Genomic DNA, 7,718 nt, shown 5'->3' with positions numbered 1-7,718 from the left:
GTTAAAAATACATTAGCACTGGAAATTTTAAAAATTATCTTGACAATGGAGAATTTTATAATTAATGTCTTGTAGTAAAAGTTAGATAATTCCAACAAATTAACAAGCAGCTTTCTTCTTTATACATAGTATAGGTTAATGCGGCGATCAAGTAAAACCGTTAGCGATTCGGACAAAAGGCTTAGTGGTATTTCTTCCGGCTCTTCGTATTCTGGGTTCAAATTCCACCGTGCTTAACTGTGCCTTTCATCCTTTTAGCGTCGATATAATAAATACCAGTTAAATACTAGGGTCGATGTAATCAACTTATCCCTTCCCTTAAAAAAACTGCTGACCTTATGTCAAAATTATTACCTCTGCCTTCGCTATGGCGGAGATATTGTTTTTCAGTCGTATTTGTTTGTTTGTACGTGGACAAGATATCTCAAGAACTGCTGGATGGATTCTGATGAAACTTTCAGGAATGTTTGATTTTTTTGTTACCCATAACGGGCCAACAAAGAGGGACATACATCACATTGGGGACATAAAACGTATGATATAATGAAAATGGTGTTACTTGGCCCATCAAGTAACATCACTTGCTTCCTTTTCTCTGTTCTCCATTATGTCTATCCCATACCTTTTTAAAAGTCTTTATATTCTATAAACTGTGGTAGTTTTTCTTTGTTAAAGTCTACTTTCTACACCCCACATTCCTCTTTGTATATCTTTATTTCCATCCGTTTCTGTTCCGTTATTAACAGAATCGTACCTACCACTCCATTACACTCTTCATTCTCTACATCAACATGAATTGTGTTCTGTTCAATTACCCTTTCAAACAGTTCATCATCATATATTACACACGCAAAACAGCCAATAGCAGGGGAAGTTTGTGACTCATTGAGTGAAAGTGTTCTTTTGTTTTGTTTTTGTGATGGAGGGGAGTAGGAAGGCTTAGAGTCTGCAGGGCGAGGGTGGGACAAAGAGGGTATGGGTGGGCCTTGGGTAGTTGTAGGGTGAAGTTCTGTATGTGTTGGACTTATCTTTTTTCTCTTCCTTCTCTTTCTTTTTCTGGTATTTTCCCATTCTTCCTCTTCTTTTTCTTTTTCTGTTTCTACTGGTACCATTTTTTCCTCCTCTTGCCCATCCTGGAGCTTTTCTTGTGGCTTCTCCTGAGATCTTCTTGCATTTCCCCAGCTTCTTTATCCGGTAGAGGGAATTTCGCTCTTATGTGGCCCTTCTGACCACATTTAAACAGCGAGGGATTCTTCCCTCCACCCATACATTCATAATAGTTCCGTTCACTGTCACCGTTTCAGCCATTTCTTCTACCACTTCTTTTAAACCTTGAATAATCATATTTTCCAAACCCGTTCACCATCTAGAAGATTCCAGAGATGCCTCAACCTTCAACCGGGTTTCTGTAGCAACAATTACATCCAAATCCCTAGACCTGATGTCATTTAGGAAACGCCCTTGCTTCCAACTCGACATCAGGCCACGTACATTTACACAACCGATACGAATAGCCATAATCTCTTACCTTAGTTATTCTGTAGTATCAGGAGAAGAGGAAGTCTCCATCTCTTCTTTTTTTTTCCTTGCTCGCAGGATCGGAGCCGGTAGGTCGTTAAAAATCAAAGGATGAAAGTCTTTTCTCATTGTCCCAACTGTTTTCCTGAATTTATTCCTCAGGATTTTATGACTTTTTAAATCAATATCGTAGATTTCGTAATTTTCATACTTGTCTGAGTGTTCATCTACCCTTTTCAATGTCTTTTTCAAATTTAATTCTTTCATCAACTCCTTTTCCCCTACATTAAATGCTGCTAAATCTCTCTTCATTCTCTCTCTTTAGCTGTCTTCTTCGGCCTCTTGTCTGCAGGCACCGTTTTAGCTGGTACTGTCTGGAGTATTTTCCTTTTACTTCTTATCTGGTTTTCTTTCTGATTTTCTTTCTTCTCCTCTCTTTCTTCCTCCTCCTCTTCCTCTCCTTTTTTGCATTCCGAGTGGATATGTCCCAGTTGGTCGCACTGAAAGCACCTTGGTTTTCGTCACTCCACAAACACTATGAGGGACTCGTCTGCTATTTCTATTTTCTCTGGTATTTCTTCGAGAGCTTGCGGCTCTGCCTGTACAACCATATCAATTGCTTAGCCGTGTCAATTCATTTTCTCTGTAACTGTCGCCCGGAGGAGTGTGATTTTCTCCTCCAGGTTCATGGTTACGGTTGCTATCAACCACATGGGGTCCACCTCCAGTGGAATTCTCCCTAGTCGAATTCTTGATGTTCTCCTTCCTATATATATGGGTATGAGTTCCACGTCGTCCGTCTTTACAGTTTCAACTGAATGGTATTGTGCCTTTACTTCACTTACCATTTTCACCTCTATTGTGCCAAACTTTTTGCTGTGAGTTATGTATTCAATATCGGACCATATTTGCTGTAAACCTTTTTCCAGTGTTTCTTCAGCTATTCTGTCCATTTTTCTTCTTTTAAGATTGTACGTTTTGTATATTATTGTTTTTCTTTTTTCCGCTTCTAACACTCTCTGTAGAGGTTTTACTTTCATCGTGGTTCCTTCTTTTTGTAACATATTTGTGTACTTTTTAAATTCTTCTTTTTCTGTATTGAGTTTCCGGGTTCGACTCCCGGCTGCTGTTGCAAAACTTTTTTCTCTTCTTTTTGTAAACTTTTCACTGCTATATTTCTTGTTGATACAATGGTAATTTGGGGGGGGGGTCTCAGTCGGGAGACTTGGAAAATCTTGTGGCGTCATTGGTTGGGGTGTCATTGGTGTCGTTGGTGAGCTTTCTGTTGCGCTCGTTTCCGACGTGCTATTGTCTGCGTTGCCGCACAACATGATATTTTAAAGTAATTATTCCCCCCAACGGGGGAATAAAAGAAAATGCTTTCAAATAGCAATTAACAAGTCTTTAACAGAAAACAATAAATTTTACAATTGCCACAAGGCAGTATAACAAAGTGTCAACAAAAGCGTTCAAGAAGCAATACCACAACAACACAGAATTTTCATCCAGACGATAAGTCAATGTGAAGTTAGATGAATTGCCACCTGTAGCGGAACTAAATGATTTAGAACCTTTCATGAGATATTAAAAGGTAAAAAAGTAAAATTGTTTTATTGAAGAAAAGGAAAAAGTCAAATTGCTTCACTTAAAAAAAGAGGAAAAAACGAGATTAAGGAAAAAACGAGATTAAGGAAAAAACAATAAGATAATAGAACGATTATAAATAGTTTATATAAACGTTCAAATGATACTACATGGGAGTGGGGTCCATGCAGCCATTTCATTTCTCATTTTTATATAACATCGCATTTTCATTCATTTTATGTTTTTGTCCCCACTGTGGTGTTGTGCCTGTCTTTGTAGTGTCCCCTCTGTGTTGTGGCCGTAGTGCCAAAATAAAGAAACATTGGCGGAGGTTTGCGCTCACTGAGTGCTCTTATTATTAAGTGGTAGCAGTAATAATAATAATAATAATAATAATAATAATAATAATAATAGTAGTAGTAAGGTGGCGAGATGACAGAATCGTTAGCGTCGGCTAAAATGCTTAGCGGCATTTCTTCCATCTGTTTGCGCTTTTTTTGTGTGTTGAAATTCCGCCGAAGTTAATGCTTGTCTTCCATCCATTTAGAATCGATAAAATAATTACCAGCTGAATACTGGGGGCCGCTGTAATCGATTAACCCCTATCCCAAAACTTGCTGCTTTGTGCCAAAATTAGAAATAATTATATTATTATTATTATTATTATTATTATTATTATTATTATGGCTGGCTGGCAGAATCGTTAGTACGCTGGGCGAAATGCTTAGCGGCATGTCGTCTGCCGCTACGTTCCGAGTTCAAATTCCGCCGAGGTAGCCTTTGCCTTTAATCCTTTCAGGGTCGATAAAATAAGTACCAGTTGAACACTGGGGTCGATGTAATTGACTTATCCCCTCCCCGATCTTACTGGCTTAGTGCCGAAATTTGAAATCATCACATTATTATTATTACCACCGAGGTCGACTTTGCCTTTCATCCTTCGGAGTTGATAAAATAAGTACCAGTTGGACACTGGCGCTGATGTAATCGCCACATTTCCATCTTCCCCAAGCTGCCCTTGTGGCAAGAATTTGAAATAATAATAATAATAATAATAATAATAATTATTATTATTATTTTACATTTCAGAGCTCTCAATCTTACTTGCTCTGGTTGATTTTGTGAGAGTGGACAGCAGCCTGTTGTCAGAGGTCTCACAGGGTCTCTTTCCGCAAATTATAAGCTTTGGTACCTGGATGTTAAAGACACTATCGTGAAAGACACTCAACACGCAAGTGTCAAACTCAAAGTCCTAGCTGTCCCCAATAGAGTAATTGACGTGTTTTCAAACTATTCTTCAACGCTCTAGAGTTTACTATGTACAAGAGCATGGAAAAATTGTTTAAAATATATTCAAGAACAGAGAGCCTTCAAAGAATTTGGAAGTCTGTCCATACATTCGGATAAGTAGATAAATTATGCACATTTTTCACAACACTGAGAAGGTAGTTATGAAACACCTCTCACAAAGAAAGAAATTTTGAAAATAAAGACAACCACAATAATAAAAAAAAATGTTCAGGAATATTGTACAGCAAGACGAGCATGTTCTAAAGGAAAATAATTATGACATATTTATCGACAATGGTACTAATGAGGACAATTCTAGCGAGTCGTTTTGTGACAACAATAGCAATAATAGTCTCTCCCTTTGTTTCTTTTAAACATACACGAGCCCTGCTGAATGAAAATAACAATAGAAATTAGAGTTAAGTAACATTTTCGTCTTTTGCACACATAACTTGCATCAGATTACCTCAGGATGTGCAATATACAGACACAAGAAAACCCGTATGACAACTCCACGTGACTAAACGGGCTTATTTGAGCTCGAGAGTATTACTGAGGCTTGGAAGAGTAGGTACTTGTGTATTGCCAAAGCCACGGAGTTCTTTTTTGTGTTATCCAAAATTATAATTAGAGGCAGCCTTCTTTAATATACACAATGAAATCTCCTGCATTTGGCAAAGAAAAGCCTGTAGCACTGTATTAGCTGTTTTTAGAACTGAGGATGGATGTTTTTGTGCGAATAAGAGTGTTTATGTGTGCTTATGAGTGAGTCTTATGTGAATGGGTTTGTTTGTGTGGAGTGCGTTCTTATAATGTCGTTGGTTGTTGCTGAGCTTTGCACTTTTGTTGATTATAATTTACTGTAATTTGTTTAGGAATCTTAGTTCTGATTTCGAATACAGCTGGGGCAGATTTTGTATACTGTACTTAAAGAGTTGATTAACTACGATTAATATACAAGCTGATAATAACTTTCTGGATAAATTTACTTTCGTGCCTAGTTAAAGCAAACCATTAGTGTTTACTCTCTAAATGAATAAAAATCAACCTTATGACAAATCGTGGATATGATTTGGGTTGCAGTTATTTGACTTCATTTAATTTTATTGATTAAAAATAGTTATATCATGCATTTTGTGAAGAATAGCGTCGTTTTACACGTTTTCATCAGGTTATTCATTAGTTCTTTCTATTTTCAATAATGAATGTGACAAGAGAGCGATTATACAACACAGATGTAATAATCACTTCAAGATATTTTTGTTAGCGTTGCTGTGTACATATTACAGTGATTATGTCAATTCTATTTGATAGACACCAACATTCCAATTCACAGCTCCCACATCTAATCACACATGGTCTTATCCATAATTAAAAGAAACCAATAAATGTCGATCTTAAAAATGAATGTTATAAAGCAATGGAATGACGGCAACATTAGAATCTGGTTTAGTCCTTCTGAGTCCAGAATCCAATTCCGTTAAATGTCAAATTTACATTTCATTTTGAATCGACGAAATTAGTACCAGTCGTTTATTAGAATAATATGATTGTATATAAGCCGCTTTCTAAAATATTGTCTCCAAGCGATACTGTGAAAATACACCAAAGAACAGAACGCGTGACTTTCTATTAATAAATAACAATATATATTCGACTCGATGTAGCTGAAAGTCAAGGTGTGTTTATTCTACATGATATGAGCCTTATGTATATTAATTATAATAACTGTCCACGCATCTCCTCATTCTTAAAAATAGCAACATGACGTTTCCTGGACATATGCCCTAAAATTTCTCTTATCTGACGGTAGTATTTGATATAAATAGCTTAAAGAATTTCTAAGAAACACTACAGAACACATTCTGATGTGGTTAATCTTCTTTAGGTCATCTAAAAATAGATCAGTCAAGCTTCGTATTCGCGAAAGATAAGCAATAAGTCGATTATTGTATTTGCTAAACCTGCATCTTATTTAGCGTCAGGTCAAGCCGACATGTTTACGCTATAACATTTATTATTTGGTTTGGAATATTTCAACCATATTTGGTTTCCTATTTTAGTATAATTAATCGATAAATAAATAACACTTTGACATGGTACATAAGTTTAAGGGATTTTACCAAAATAGAATTTTCTTTACGAGACTACTGAAGTGAAATGCTAATATACCTTGCATTAACCCTATTTTACGGCTTCCTCCTTAATCCTCATTGAAGTTTAATCTACCAGACTCACTCAGTTATCAATTAATTTTTATCATTGTTTTGATTAACGTCCTGTGAGAAAATTTAAGCTCTGATTCGAATACACTTTATTTTGAGGTTTGAATAAACTGATGAATGCATAAATGCCACAAAGTGCCAGTTTGTAAAAACAAACCAAATATGTATAATGTGGTTGTATGGTTGGGAGAAAAAAAAATGCGCTCCAGTTCTACTGAGACTGTGAAAGAGTTTCGATTCTTTGTTGAAGCCAATTCACAGTCTACGTTACTAACATATTCCAGGAAGATCTAAACCTCGAGCAATATATTTCGTGCGCTACTATCATTAAGAAAAAATGCGTCCTTGTGTCTGCATAAAAAAATTAATTATATAAGATCTCTTAAGAGCTGACAAGGATTTACCACGACCACGTCTCCTTGAATGACATTTCGTTCCAATCATTCGCGATAGTCATATTAATAGTACTGCTAGCGAGAATATTATGTTTTGTCTTTCTCGTCATACATAGTATTAAGTTTCAAAAAGATACTACAATCACTTAAAGAAAAGAAAAAGTATTTATCAGCTAATTATCTGTCATCTTATTTCTTATTTAGCATCGTTTTCCAAATCATGGCCACGAGCGATTTGGTGTCCCAATTTGGTTTCTGTTGTGCTATTATTACTTTATATTGATCCACAAGCTACTATTTCGTTTGCTTATTAAACATTTAATGACTGTTTTCCTTACTCATAGACTGAGGCTTTGCACTGCGAATTATATTTCAGAGAATTGTTTGGTGCTGCGAAATATTTATTTAATATTCTATCGTTCTTTCACCTCTTTTATAGATTCTCCACTGTCATATTACCAGTATATCGATAATGTATGAATGTATGCCATTATTCACTTTTATTTCAAGATTTCTTACCAATAGAGAAAGAGCCGGTTTCTAGGCAAGACCCAAGGCTCCTTCAATGGAATTTCGACAACATCAACAGAGTATTTTTCATGTATGTGGGTATATGTGCAGTATTTGGAGTCAGTGCATGTGCAGATTTGTATGTTTTGCTCTCTCTCTCTCTCTCTCTCTCTCTCTCTCTCTCTCTCTCTCTCTC

Source organism: Octopus bimaculoides, chromosome 6 (genome assembly GCF_001194135.2).
Source record: "Octopus bimaculoides isolate UCB-OBI-ISO-001 chromosome 6, ASM119413v2, whole genome shotgun sequence".
Classification (NCBI taxonomy): Eukaryota; Metazoa; Mollusca; class Cephalopoda; order Octopoda; family Octopodidae; genus Octopus; species Octopus bimaculoides.
Note: the sequence above shows the minus strand (reverse complement) of the source record.